At 34.0% G+C, this 15,915-nt stretch overlaps 1 long non-coding RNA gene across 2 annotated transcripts; it reads right to left on the reverse strand.

Moving 5' to 3' along the window:
- Nucleotides 1-3,345: 3,345 nt before the first annotated feature.
- LOC127866968 (uncharacterized) lies at nt 3,346-9,516 on the reverse strand. 2 transcript variants are annotated; one of them, XR_008043185.1, is made up of 4 exons: nt 9,241-9,516; nt 8,584-8,695; nt 5,544-5,624; nt 3,346-3,998 (listed from the first exon to the last, which is right to left on the reverse strand). It is a non-coding gene; the product is annotated as an uncharacterized LOC127866968 (long non-coding RNA). The 2 variants fall into 2 exon arrangements; XR_008043184.1 differs by having other exon boundaries at nt 9,231-9,515.
- Nucleotides 9,517-15,915: the final 6,399 nt, after the last annotated feature.

Here is a 15,915-nt window from a genome sequence, read left to right on the forward strand (position 1 = left end):
ACCTCTAATATAAAACTTTAACATAGGCTCTAAAATCAAAGTGCTTCCACCTACAACTTTGAAACATCATATGTAGATGCACCTTGATGAGTTCTACACGCCACACCCATTTTTGGGTCAGTAGGTCAAAGGTCAAGGTCACTGTGACCTCTACTATACAACTTTAACATTGGCTCTAAAATCAAAGTGCTTCCACCTACAACTTTGAAACTTCATATGTAGATGCATGTTGATTTGTTCTACACTCCACACCCATTTGGGGTCACTAGGTCAAGGTCATTGTGACCTCTAAAAAAAAAATCTGACAAGCACCTGTAGCCGAGCGTGGCACCCGTTATGCGGTGCTCTTGTTGTCAACTCGTACCTCATTCAAACTATTCAACTTGTTTCATTTGTCTTATTTTGTCACAATTGTCAAATTCTTGAAAGACATCAACCACAAGTGTCAATTTTCATTAACTCTTTCGCTGCTTATACATATCTGCAGCAGACAACTTGCGTGAGCAATGCTTAGATAATTTAAGTGGAAACATCAAGAGGAAAATAAAAATTGTCTCTATGAGTTTGACTTATAAGCTAACCATCCTACACCTATTTCTGTATATCGGGTACGGGTTTAGTTCGGGTAGGTACAAGTTGACTAAAAAACAGGTACGAGTTGACCACAATGGGTAGGTGTTTACCACGGAACAATATGACCGGCATGCAGAACAAGATTATTGATTATTATATTTAACTGTCACACAAATCTGAAAGATAACACAATGTATTACAAACACAATGACTGTCAAGACATTCTGAACTCTTACAGTTAACATATAACAGGTGTACACATCTGATATACTGACCAAATTAAATAACTCAAGATTCACACCAGATACAACACAGTTTCAAAACTCAACATTTTGTCTGCATGGCACGCCAATTTAGTCCAAAAAATTTGATTTAACCAGTGAATTCTGAGCTATATTTCTTAAAGCAGAATGCACATTATGTCTAAAAAGTGTTTTTCGGCTAATTTCTGTTATGAACTATCTTCACACAAAGCATCTGGTAAACCTTAAGATATCAATAGCAGAATGCAAATAATGAGTATAATGTTCTGTATTGTAGAAGAAATACATGTAGTAAAATAATATGATAGTATGAAACATGGTGTTTGTATTTTATAGCTGTAGCACTGTTCCCAACTTGAACATCATATTCTGTGTACATACCTGAGGCAGAGCCAGCTTGCCCATCTGACATCTGCTGTGGACAACCGAGTCAGAGCCAGCTTTCACGTCATCTGTTGTGGACATCGGTGTTAGAGCCAGCTTGCACTTCCTCTATTGTGGACATCGGTGTTAGTGCTAGCTTGCACGTCATCTGTTGTGAACATCCGTGTAAGAGCCAGCTTGCACGTCATCTCTTTTGGACATCAGTATTAGAGCCAGCTTGCACATCCTCTGTTGTGGACATCCGTGTAAGTGCTAGCTTGCACGTAATCTGTTGTGGACATCTGTGTTAGAGCCAGCTTGCACGTCATATGTTCAGGACATCAGTCAGAGATAGCTTGCATGTTATTTACTTGTGGACATTAGTCAGAGCCAGCAAGGACAATCTCTGTTGTGGATATCTGTCTTAGAGCTTGCACGTCATCGGTTGTTCACATCCTTGTAATAACCAGCTTGCACATCAACTGATGTGGAAATCTCAGTCAGAGCCAGCTTGCACATCATCCGTTGTGGACATCTATTTATGATTCTACTCTTTGCTTAGATTGACACTGTGACTTTAGTGTAATACATTACAACCTTAAGCTATTCCTATTGTTGAATAAAAATATTGTGTCATTAAAATATATTTTGTTGGATAATTTGTATGTTGAGTTGTATTGTTTGGTCATTGCAAAGTATCAAGTTATTTTAAGACAAGACAAAGCTCATCTTTCATCATGTATTTATATTAAAATTCTTGAATGTTAGTGAAGGTACAGTTCATATAATTAAAAGCAATTGTAATATGATTGCTTGTGTTTTATTGTACAGTGAATACCATCTTGTCTTTATGCTGACATATAGAACGGAGAAATAGTAAACTGTCGTTTTTATATGCAATGGGATTGTATATCAAGACTTGTGTGTTCAGATGAAAAAATTGCCATAATTTTTCTCTTTATATTTTATTCCTGCTAAATGGTTGATGCAATAAAGTTAAGTCTTTAATGACTTGTGTTTCTTGTAATATTATTTGTAAGCAAATTTGGCTGTAGTATTAGATGCATGCTGTACAAGATACTGTAGATCAACATTATATTGTTTGAGTATGAATAGATAATTCAAGGTGCACAGCCATTAATTCTGCCCTCCACCATCTCCGATTTTGGTTAGACAGTTGCAAGTTACTTGCATTAGTATGAAGTCTTAAAAATTAGTATAATTGCTGTTGTGTTATTATTAACCGTTTTCTGCTCTGAGGAAATTTTAGAATTTCTACATGCAAACATCATAAAACCAGAACAGCCTGCAAGTAACTCACAACCTGTTCAGGTTTTATGCTGTTTGCTGCTCATCAGTATCCATGGGTTGGAAACAAAGCCTTTAAAACTTTAATATAGTAAGAAAGGTGTTAAATTAAATTTATTCTCGAATGTGTCTTAGTGCGTTTTTGAGTGGTACAGGGTTAAATGTCTCATTTTGTTTTTGGTTATCTTTGGTTTATTGAACATATATGAGCCTTGCTCTGTGAAAAAGGGGTTTAATGCATGTGCGTTTAGTATGGTCCCTGATTAGCCTGTGCTCAGGTTAATCTGGAGTGCTCATGCATTAAACCACTTTTTCACAGAGCGAGGCTCATATGTATTAGACAGCGCATTCAAATAATACAATTTAAATCTGAATCTTTTATTTAGTTGCAATACCGTAAAGCTTACTATGTTTGCAGTTTTAGTGAAAACACAAACTTTTAATCAAAGAAGCATATAATGTGTATTACTCATTAAATCAACTTCCATTTTATTCCATACACGTGTTCGACTCTGTGACATTATGTTCTGTCAAAGCTTTTTATTGCAAATTCATTAAACATAAATTGGTAACCTTGGGTATCCAAAAGGAATCCAAATTTTACTAGCCATAGTCTTTCCAAAATGCAATTGTTTCTGAGAAGTATTTTTCTCTAGAAGGTGGCAAAACTCCTAAGCAATTCCTTTTTGGGCTAATGGTAGGGCTTATGCGTGTAACACCCATTGACAAATTATTAAATATACATTGAAAGGTCATTGTTCACAAAACGGATCATGATATAACATGATGCAGCATTTTGTACTATATCAAATTAAATGTTGCTGAAAACAGTAGAATATTCAAATTATGGACATTTTATTCTGTTAATAATGCTATCTTTCTAACATTACAAATCAATAAAGCATGCTTAACAATAGCAGAACTCTTTTGACTATTAATTATCTTTTCCATTCTTTAAATCTTTACAAAATTGATTGTCCCACTAACACCATCCTATAAAACAGGTTATGGCTTCCAATTGTTAATCAACTATAAAGCATGAACAAAGGCACAAATATCGCAGTATCTTTTGCAAATGATACAAATGTCCATGGCCTCAATACAGAACAACAAGCAAGATTTCTTGTCAGGCGGTAAGCTGAATCCACGAGAACATTCGAAAAATTGTCCATTTAATGCGCCACTGGGCCGTTCCTATTTAAATGGGCATCATGCACAGAACTTGGCCATCCAGGGCACATGTCCAAACATTTCAAGTTACTGTCACAGACTGCTTGAAGAACTAAACTGCTGATAAACAAGGACCTATGCTCAGATGTTGAAGCAGGACATGCACTGTGGGTTCCATCAACAGTCCAATCATTCTACATCATTCATGAAATCCATAGGCAATGATCTTCAGCTCATGACGAGATTCTGGAAATCTGATGTACTGCTCCATCATTGCTGACAAGACTCTACATGTTGAAATGACTGTGTAATGTTGAGTCCCTGAAATACAAAAGTAAAATTCATGCTAGAGTTTAGCCATATTAATTATGCTTGATTGCATTGAAAGCTTTAGGCTTATTAAGACATTCTAGAGTCCGTTTTCTGGGAATAATCAGTACTTTGTATATATGAAGATAAAGAGACCGCTAATAAACAGGGTTGAACCCAAAATGTGCCCATCACTAGGTGAACACCATATCCACTACGCCAGCCTGACAAAGTAAATGAAGTGAAGCTTCTAAGTTACGTCTCATTTGATTGTTAACAAGAGCACCGCCCTGCGGGTTCAGACCTCTCATCTATTTTTTTTAAAGTTGAAGGGACCTATCTCAATACTTCAATCACAAAGGAGGGAGAGGTTGGGTGGAGAAGGGTGTATAGTGTGGTGGTGTGATCATTTATTACACTATCATTAAAAATGAAAAAATGATAAAAATAAATATTTGTGTTTTTTAGCCATGTTTAAAAAAAAACTGGGCGGGGGGTATAGTGTGAGGGTGTGGTCATTTATTAGATGATCTTTCAAAATGAAAAAAAGTACTTTTTTCTTTTGGGGGGGGGCGTGGGGGATGGTTTGGGTAGAGTCTATTGTGGTATGTCAGGTAAGAGTTGCTTTGTAAGGCTTGTAAAGAAATTATGGAAATTTTAGCAAAATTTAATAATTTCACCTTAAGAGTGATGGTCATTCAAAGGTCAAGGTAAAATTCAACTTCCAGGTACAGTAACTTATGATAGCATGACAGTATTTCAAGTTTGAAAGCAATAGCATTGATACTTAAGAAGTAAAGTAGATCAAAACACAAAATTTAACCATATATTCAAAGTTACTAAGTAAGAAAAGGACCAAAATTCCTTCAAAATGACAACCAGAGTTATTCAACTTGTCCTGTACTGTCCTCTTATGATAATTTGCGAGTGTTCCAAGTATGAAAGCAATATCTATGATACTTTAGAAGTTAAGTGGACCAAAACACAAAACATAACCAAATTTTCAATTTTCTAAGAATAAAAAGGGCACATAATACTTCCAAAATGCCAGTCAGAGTTACATAACTTTGTCTGCACAGTCCCTTTATGATAATAAGTGTTGCAAGTATGAAAGCAATAGCTTTGATACTTAAGGATTAAAATGGACCTAAACACAAAACTTAACCAAATTTTCAATTTTCTAAGCATAAAAAGGGCACATAATTCTGTCAAAATGCACGCCAGAGTTATCTAACTTTGCCTGCCCAGTCCCCTCATGGTATTAAGTAAATGTACTAAGTTTTATACTTGATACTTTATGAGAAAAGTGGACCTAAACACAAAACTTAACCGGACGCCGACCCCAAGGTGATGACAAAAGCTCATAATTTAAAAAAAATAAAAATAGATGAGCTAATAAATAAAATGTAACAGATTGCACACTTGATTACACGATTTTTCATAAATACTCCTTCAGCTTTTTGTTTACATATGAAGGCTAGGGCCACTTTCTGCGAGCCTTACAAAAAAACTAACCATATATTTGCAATTGTCAAGCCTCCTTCACATAAAATTTACCTTTGCTTATTCCAATATCCTTTTTCCAACAGACATTGTGCGCTCACGTACCATACATGGTGCCACAGTTTCACAGAATTCCTACAAAACAAGGGCTGTTTGTAAAACATGCATGCCCCCCATATGGGCTCTCCGTTGTAGTGACAGCCATTGTGTGAATATGTTTTTTGTCACTGTGACCTTGACCTTTGACCTAGTGACCTGAAAATCAATAGGGGTCATCTGCCAGTCATGATCAATGTACCTATGAAGTTTCATGATCCTAGCCATAAGCGTTCTTGAGTTATCATCTGGAAACCATTTTCCTATTTCGGGTCACCGTGACCTTGACCTTTGACCTAGTGACCTGAAAATCGATAGGGGTCATCTGCGAGTCATGATCAATCTACCTATCAAGTTTCATGATCATAGAAATAAGCGTTCTTGAGTTATCATCCGGAAACCATTTTACTATTTCGGGTCAATGTGACCTTGACCTTTGACCTAGTGACCTGAAAATCGATAGGGGTCATCTGCGAGTAATTATCAATGTACATATGAAGTTTCATGATCCTAGGCATGAGCGTTCTTGAGTAATCATCCGGAAACCATTTTACTATTTCGGGTCACCATGACCTTTGACCTAGTGACCTGAAAATCAATAGGGGTCATCTGCCAGCCCTTATCAATCTACCTCAAAGTTTCATGATCCTAGGCCTTAGCGTTCTTGAGTTATCATTCGGAAACCATTTTACTATTTCGGGTCACCGTGACCTTGACCTTTGACCTAGTGACCTCAAAATCAATAGGGGTCATCTGCGAGTCATGATCAATGTACCTATGAAGTTTCATGATCCTAGCCCCAAGCGTTCTTGAGTTATCATCCGGAAACCACCTGGTGGACGGACCGACCAACAGACAGACAGACCGACATGTGCAAAGCAATATACCCCCTCTTCTTCGAAGGGGGGCATAATAAATGAAGTATACATTTACAATTCAAATTTCTTTTAAAAGAATGTGTAGGTAACTCAATTCCCTATATATTACTTTATTGTTATAAAATAAATTTCTTAATATTTAAACAGACATTTAACAAAAATTAACTTCATCAAATTAATCATAATCGAATAATAGACCAGTTTCACAATATGAACACCGATTATATAGGCGATACTATTTTAAGATATCAATCATATCACCTGACGCGTCGAATTGCAGAACGAGGCTGAACGTGTAACTGCATTTTCTTTTGCTATGCAAATTGCGTTGAATATCAAGATTTTAATGCGAACTGACACTGGTTACAATTAAGTAAAACATATGCATACAGACCACCATCACATGTCATGCTGTGTTAAGTCAATAAATTAATAAGTAATTCTTATATAAAAATTATAATACCTAAATAATAATTCAAGGACATAATATTTAATACTATTAGTGTATATTAATAAATTATATTTAATCTTTATAAATAACAAGAGATGTTTTCGTCAGAAACACAAAGCCCCCTACTGCGCCGCTTAAAAAAAAATTATTATTATTTTTGACCTTTGACCTTGAAGGATGACCTTGACCTTGAACTTCCACCACTCAAAATGTGCAGCTTCATGAGATACACATGCATGCCAAATATCAAATTGCTATCTTCAATATTGCAAAAGTAATGGTCAACTTTAAAGTTTTTTTTCCGGTCGGACGGACAGACTGACATACTGACTGACTGGCAGTTCAACCGCTATATGCCACCCTACCGGGGGCATAAAAATACGAGTTACCCATAAGCATCAGAGTAAATGTGGTCTGAAGACTAAACATCGATTATTGCACAAATCGAAGTCATAAATTAGCAGTATACAATACAAAGTATTATAAGACTACAATTCTCAAAGGTATGGATGTATTAGTGTGTGAACTATTTCATTAATCATAGAACATGTAAGAGTTGAATCAAGCATAAGACAAAGTCCTATAAAATAGAAGAAAATGACACTAATGTTTAGCATTAAATTTTTGAAATATTTAAAATATATAGGTATAAAGCACTTTATAACTCTGATAAAACTGGCTAATATCTATACAGTATTTAGTTTCTGACAATCTGTTTGGACAGATGACTTTCAATGTTGACAATATCTTTTATGTTCAATAAAAGCAACAATTGAGAGTTTGGCGTTAAATTATTCCAAGAAACAGCTACGCAATGCTACAACCACGAGAAGGCATGGTCACATGGAGGTGTCATTAATTGTGTCAAATGACCAGATATCTGCAACCTGTGGTTTATGACATCACGTTGTTATTTAGTAATTGTCTGCACAGTATCTGATCATAACGAGGTTATGGGTTTGTGCTGAATACAGGGGCATTTAAACGCAAGATCTATCAATAAACAAAATAATTGATCGATCGCCCAAATAATGCGAAAACAAAGAGTGTCAGATAATCCAATAAGTTTTAGACTGTCAATTTACACACACTAAGAATTGAAAGCCATACTTGGAGTGTCAGAATTTGTGCAAAAAAAATGAATACAAACAAGTACTTTAATCAAGAAAATGTATTTCATATATTGGCACTTAAAATGGAAAGTATATATTAAGTAATTAACGGCTGATTCTGACAAAGTCAACTTGTGTTGGCAATATCATTAAATCGCTAAATGATCAAAAGCAGAGCAATATTGCGACGCACTATTAGAAATCTCTACACATTAAGCCTCATTCATGAATTCTGCAAATCATTTGACTACACGCTATTGGCTTATTGTGAAAAGGGTCTATTCACTTATAAATATTTTAAAGAAGTAGATTTTCCATCACTACAGCGGCTGCACTTTCTTAAAGGAAGTTTGGGAGTAAAATAGATCTACTCTAAGTTTTTGTCACAAAAAACTTCAAACATACAACACTTTCAAGTGGAGAATTAGCCGCATTTAGTGGATGATTTAGAAACATGATTAATTTAAATTACATGTAATAGCTATTGAAAAGTTAAGTTTTCCAGTTATTCTTGCTGCAATGTGGATAAGAATAATACAAACCAATAGCTGACAAACCTGATATCAGTGATATGTTGACCTTTGAAGTTGAAATTGAGACCTGAAATCTGTCTTTATAGAGAGGCACAATTTGTTTGGCACATCTTCAACCATTACTGGCAACACACACCTACAAAATTTATATATAAATTATATAAAAACATTAATTTATTAATAATTTTATTCATTAATTTATGACGAAATGTTTTAATCTAGGTCAGCTATAACGAAACTAAAAACGGATTAAAAACAATACCTTATTTTAATTAATAGGTTGAAAACAAAAATAAATTTATTAATATATTGACGATCAACTGAACGAATACAAGACACAAGTACATTACATTACAATAAGTTATTATTTCAGTCGCGTTCTGAGAAAACTGGGCTTAGTGCAGTCGGCACAGGCTAATCAGGGACGACACTTTCCGCATAAACTTGATTTTCGGTAAGGAGGGACTTTCTTGAAATTAAAAATACCATAAAAGCGGAAAGTGTAATCCCTGATTAGCATGTGCGGACTGCACAGGCTTATCTGGGATGACACTTTACGCACATGCATTTAGCCCAGTTTTCTCAGAACGCGGCTCATTTAATTAACGATTGTCAACATTATGCAAATTATCCGATAGTTTTACACAATATTAAAAAGTACAAATACAAACCAGGTAATACATGTAAATGATCGTATGCAATAAAGTTATTGATCCCAATCTGATCTATTTCCGAATTATCTGCGAATCCATCGAGTAGAAACAATTACCATGCAATTCGCTCCGCCATCTTGAAACGTTATACTTACTGAACGCACTGATTGTGTTGCATTTGTTACAAAGTATCTGATTGGTTATTTCTAAGTATCGGATCCAATCAAATTTTTCGGGTAACTAGGGATTCCAACACCTAACAACCCGAGATTTGTACAGTAATTCAATGCTTAATTTTCGCGGACGATATTTGTGTTCCGCGCTTTTTGGATCTGGTATTTACTGGATTTTCTCTCTTTAATAGACTTCTTAAAATAGCATTCTACAATCTCCGCGCGATTTTAAACACTGCTATTTGTACAGAGTAGATAAATAAGGTTCCGCGCGATTAATTGAGCCCGCTTTTTCTACAGGGTTGAAAAATAATTGCTCCGACGGAAAATATATGAAAGTTCCGCGCTTTTTAGATTTCGATTTGTATGTAGTGTTTTATGGCCATGCTGGCATTGGTTTTTCGCGGAAAGTGAAAGTTCCGCGAAAAATGACAATCCCGATATTTACTATATAAGTATATGTATTTTAGCGGGGGTCCCCTTTGGCTTTCCATACGATGTGTATGTAGTGTTTTATGGCCATGCTGGCATTGGTTTTTCGCGGAAAGTGAAAGTTCCGCGAAAAATGACAATCCCGATATTTACTATATAAGTATATGTATTTTAGCGGGGGTCCCCTTTGGCTTTCCATACCATACAATTTTACAGTTGCATCAATCGTGTCCTCACTCACTTATTAAAGCAATTTTAATGCTTATACATCTAATTTGTTTCTATATAATAAAATACAAATATCATAAAAATCTTACATTTCTATCACATGCATACAATTTATTTATGTGATTATAGAGAATTAAGGAAATGTGTATTGCATATTGAATATTATTTATTCCCTGACAATGTCTATCAGACAATACTTGAGTCATGTTTCTGTAGTTGATAATTGTTCAGGACCTGTGCGGAATAACAAACTGGTTTACTGAGATATGCTGACATTTGGAAGATAATTATATTGAACGTGTAGTAGTCAGCCAAAATACAGCCAGTCGTGTGAATTTGGTCGAGTGTCTCGCAATCGAAATTCAACATCACAGTTATTTTCTGTCATTATATATTCATACACTGTTGATGTACGTAGTTGGTCTATTTTGGTCGTAGTCTGAGGACGGTTATACTCAAATTAAGCGAAAGCTTTTATCGTCGTTTGCATCAGCTTAGGGGTATTTATGTAAGTTCGCCCATGAAAGAGTTCTAAAGATAATAATTTATACGTTACTAATAGTCATTGAACATCAGATATTACTCATCCTTTACTATGATGATACATATCCCTATATTAACAAAGTATGGTCGTGGTCGTCGAGTTGAAAAATTTTAAACATTGAATATGATTGAAAATGACCAAATAGTTTTAGAAATGCATAAACTGAAATTTTCGCCTTGAGCAGAGAACTTATTAGATGCGAAGATACATGATAAGAAGGTCGAAAACAAAGAACCAATGGCTAATAAAGGATAGTGAAATACCTAATTATAATATGTTACATGGTCCTTCAATGCGAATTACTATTATCTCATGTATCTCGAGATTAGTGTCCATACTAACGTCTTAAAGAAGCACTTTAATAAAGTTCATCGGCTAAATACAAAAATACACTCTCTATACCAACATAAGGTTTTTAGTCTTCTTTTGCAATATGTTTTTGCTGCGTTAAATTTATAAGAGTGTAAAACGGTCGTGTATAATTTAAACATGAAAGGATGAATTCATATTCAAGAGATCGGTACCAGACACTACATATTGATCGTAGGCTGTATAAAGCGGTTCGCATATTATGCCAAACTAACTGTTATTTTACACATAGCCCGGCAAAAATGTCTGCAAACAACACGCAGTCCCTCTGATTCTACCCAGACGATTCCCAAATGTACATACACGACACGGGTTTAGGTTATATCGTTATTAATATGCACAAAAGTATGATCCACTGGTATAACATATTAATGTGATATTATTTAACAACATGTATAAAGCTAGCGATATATTATCAATCGATGTTTCTAAACGAACTTGTGACACAAACTAGCTGTAAGAAAAATCATTACTCAGTAAAAAACTAGATCAACTTCGTACAGCCTCTGAAAACTGAAACTTGATAATACTGAACATACCGAGATACACCGTTTGGCATTCATATAGTACATAAGGCAATATCTGATCTTTGAATCGACGAACACCAATGTAAATAGTTTAGATACATGTCGGTTCGTAACATAAGTCGAGAATTGAATTTCCAAAGTTAAAGGGCATTTTAACGCTTAAACAACGGCGTTTTAAAGGCTTAAAATTTTCATAGACAATATTGAAAGTTACTAAGATTAAATGCTCAGAATAATTTGGTCATTACATATGTGACAATTTATTTATAAGTATTCATAAACAATTCAGGTCTCTATAACGCTCATAATCAACGAAAATTTCGTAAAGTATTTCGTAATATAAAGTTTACACCTAAACAATCAGTGTTCCTTATAGCAATAGCCACAATAGCAATAGCCACAATTTCAACGCTAGATGTGGTATGATTACATAGAATTTGGTAGATACAAAATGCTCGTTTTTATTTATTTGTGACCACAATAAATTCCATGTTACTTTTCTGCGATTATATCTATTGATACGACACACGAACACTAAAATGGTACCATGTTAAAACCATAATAAAAACGAGCATTTTGTATCCACCAACATCTATTTTACCAGACCACATCTGGCTTTGAAATTTCGACATTGAACATGAGGAACAATGATTATTTAATTGTTTAGCTTTATTTTTTGAAATATGGTACGAAATTTTCGTTCATTTTGAGTAGTAATGTTACTTTAAGTATAATGTTAAAATTCATTAAATTGTTCAATCCTCCCGACACACAACTTCATGATTATACCGAGGGTAAAATATCTCATTGCATGACGTGACGTTTATAAGAGCTAAGTGGTAGCATTATTTGTTTTAACTTTCGATTTATGGTGTCGTTTATGTACATGTATAATAATTGATTACATCGTATCAGCAACAATAATCACACGGTAATAATTTAAAGGAATACATTCATTTTAAGATGAATTGTAATGGTTTTTGATCAAATTCGCATTAAATAATAATCGTTAATTCAGTGTAACAATTATAACACGCATCCATTTGCATGTCTGAGGTTTTTTTGTGTGTGTGTGTATATTATGCATTACAACAAACGGTGCACATTTATGGTTCTTACCGTGTTATGTACATATTGTGAATCGATTAGCTCATAATTCGGCAAAACAAACTAAAATAAACTAGATGCCCTTTTGTTCGTCGTTTTGTCCGTACACAAATCTAATTTTAAGTACCTTTTGTTTTCGCAATAGAATTTGTATAATAATCTATAATAATACAATGTATTTCACATATATATATGGGTCGTGCTGTGTGAAAAGGGGGTTCATTGCATCTGCGTAAAGTGTCGTCCCAGATTAGCCTGTGTAGTCGGCACAGGCTTATCAGAGACGACACTGTCCGCTTGTATGATATTGCACTGCACAGACTAATCTGGGACGACACTTTACGCACATGTACCAAACCCCTTTTTCACAGAGCGCGGTTCATAAACATTGATAGAGGCACCATCAATTTAAAGAAAAGCATGTGTTGACCTGATGTAAACATATGTTCATGCGTGTTGACCTGATGTTAACATATGTTCATGTGTGTTGACCTGATGTAAACATATGTTCATGTGTTTTGACCTGATATGAACATATGTTCATGTGTGTTGACCTGATGTGAACATATGTTCATGTGTGTTGACCTGATGTAAACATATGTTCATGTGTGTTGACCAGATGTAAACATATGTTCATGTGTGTTGACCTGATGTAAACATATGTTCATGCCATTGCCTTATTTTCGAGTATGGCCTATATTTGTTGTAATTGCTAAACATGATGTTTTCTTCCGTAACTGAATTTTTTCATCTGTGGGTTAAAGTCTCTATAACGCTCAAAATCAACGAAAATTTCGTTAAGTATTTCGTAAAATAAAGTTAACACCTTAATAATCAGTGTTCCTTATGGCAATACCCAAAATTTCAACGCTAGATGTTGTATGATTAAATAGATTTCTGTAGATACAAAATGCTCGTTTCTATTTATTTGTGGCTACAATTAATTCCCGCGAATATATCTATTCATACGACACACGAACATCAGTTTAGTGTTCATGTGTCGTATGAATAGATATGCAAAACAAGAATAAAAACAATCATTTTGTATCTACAAACATCTATTTTACCAGACCACATCTTACGTTGAAATTTCGGCAATTGTCATAAGGAACACTGATTTTTAATTTGTTAAGTTTATTTTACGAACAATTGTACGAAATTTTCGTTGATTTTGAATAGTAATGTTACTTTAAGCGTATTTTCATTAAAAGAACCACATAGAGCTTATCCCCATGAAAACATTATTATGTGAGGCTTTGAGTAAGAGTATGATGTACTGGTAAATGACTGGTTATGCACACTCTGAAACAGGATGACTATCTAAACGACAGGCTAAAATTCAAACAGTAATACTGTGTCATTTGTCACAAATATTTACAAGAGATAGCATTTTATGTGAGAATGGATCTGTTCAGGATAGAAACTCGATGCTTTTTTTGTAGCCAAAGTTTAAAACTACTTCACCAATGTAAATAATTATATAAACATTTTGAAGTATGTAGAGATTTATAAGCATTTATGTATACATTGCAAAAAAGATGAACAAGGCATAGAACAACAATAAAAAGTGTTTATAACATTATTTTATGACACATAAGTCCTATATTTAATTTTATTTAAGTAATGCTACGCTATAAAATTCATTCGTAAAAAGTTGTTAACAACAAAAACAAGAACGCAAATACGTACAATACATGTAAGTTCTCAGTTTGTGAGGCATATACATTAAATAGATCCCATTTACTATCAAAATATATTTTCTCAAATAATCATGGTCATACTTTTTGTTTTTCTTGACTCAAGCCATGAATAGAATACATTTATTCTTTTAACATTTGTAGATGCAACACTTTATAAACAAAATAACATTATCAAAAATTGTAAAATGGCTAAGGAGAAAAAATAAAATATTTATGAAAGGAAAAGATTGTCTTGGTAACATTTCATCAATAATTGCTTTAGATAGCTGACATTCCCAGAATACATTTTCTAATCTAAATCACATTAATTGCAAGGAGGACATAATGAATCATCAGTTATTTTCATTTGATTCCAAGTATTTGTTCGAATTATTCTGTATTGGAAGCACTAAATCTTTTTATCTTTGGTAATTTAAAAGTGTAGTTCAAATAAGAAAATCCAGTCTTTTTCATCAATTGTTTCTTTTTGCTTTTACTGATGTTTGTTTATTATTATTTTTCAAGGTCTTGTATGTTTGTTTTGCTCCAGATTCTGTTTTCAGCATAAGTTGTAAACAAAGGGGAAACAAGGTTTCATCGTTCGGTAGGTGGGATATAACATAGTGTTTCATATATTTATCTATTGCTCTTGTCACCCTTGTGTAATAAATGAAATTCATGACCGAATTATACATTCTATTCAATTCCTTGACGTACATACAGATTCAATGTTTAATATATTGCCTATACAATGAATTCCAGCATCGTACCGTGATATCAAGAAAAACACTATTATTCCTAATCAATATATTTGGTTAATAAGTTAGTGGATATAATAATTATGATGTGATTACTTCTTATTTACCACAGCTTTTCAAAATGGTTCAAATTATGTTATATATATTTAAAGCATAATGACAGCTGCTATTACCATTTTTTTATAAGTTAAAAAAAAAGTTTTTGTAATATATATCCGTTTTCCCCCAAAGGATGATTTTTTTGTAACCATATACGTTTCAATGCTGGAATAAATGCATCCGGATTGATGTTCATTTTTTAAAGTAACATTACTACTCAAAATCAACGAAAATTTTGTAAAATTGTTCGCAAAATAAACTTATCCAATTAAAAATCAGTGTTCCTTATGGTAATTGCCGAAATTTCAACGCCAGATGTTGTCTGTTAAAATAGATGTTTATAGATACAAAATGCTCGTTTTTATTATTGTTTTGCATATCTATTCATACGACACATGAACAATAACATGGTGTTCGTGTGTCGTATGACAAGATATATTCGCGGGAATTAATTGTGGCCACAAATAAACAAAAACGAGCATTTTGTATCTACAACAAGGGTTGTTTGTAAAACATGCATGCCCCCCATATGGGCTGTCAGTTGTAGTGACAGCCATTGTGTGAATACGTTTTTTGTCACTGTGACCTTTGACCTAGTGACCTGAAAATCAATAGGGGTCATCTGCCATTCATGATTAATGTCCCTTTGCAGTTTCATTGTCCTATGCGTAAGGATTCTCGAGTTATCATCCGGAAACCATTTTACTATTTCGAGTCACTGTGACCATGACCTTTGACGTAGTGACCTGAAAATCAATAGGTGTCATCTGCCAGTCATGCTTAATGT

Source organism: Dreissena polymorpha, chromosome 2, assembly GCF_020536995.1.
Source record: "Dreissena polymorpha isolate Duluth1 chromosome 2, UMN_Dpol_1.0, whole genome shotgun sequence".
NCBI lineage: Eukaryota > Metazoa > Mollusca > Bivalvia > Myida > Dreissenidae > Dreissena > Dreissena polymorpha.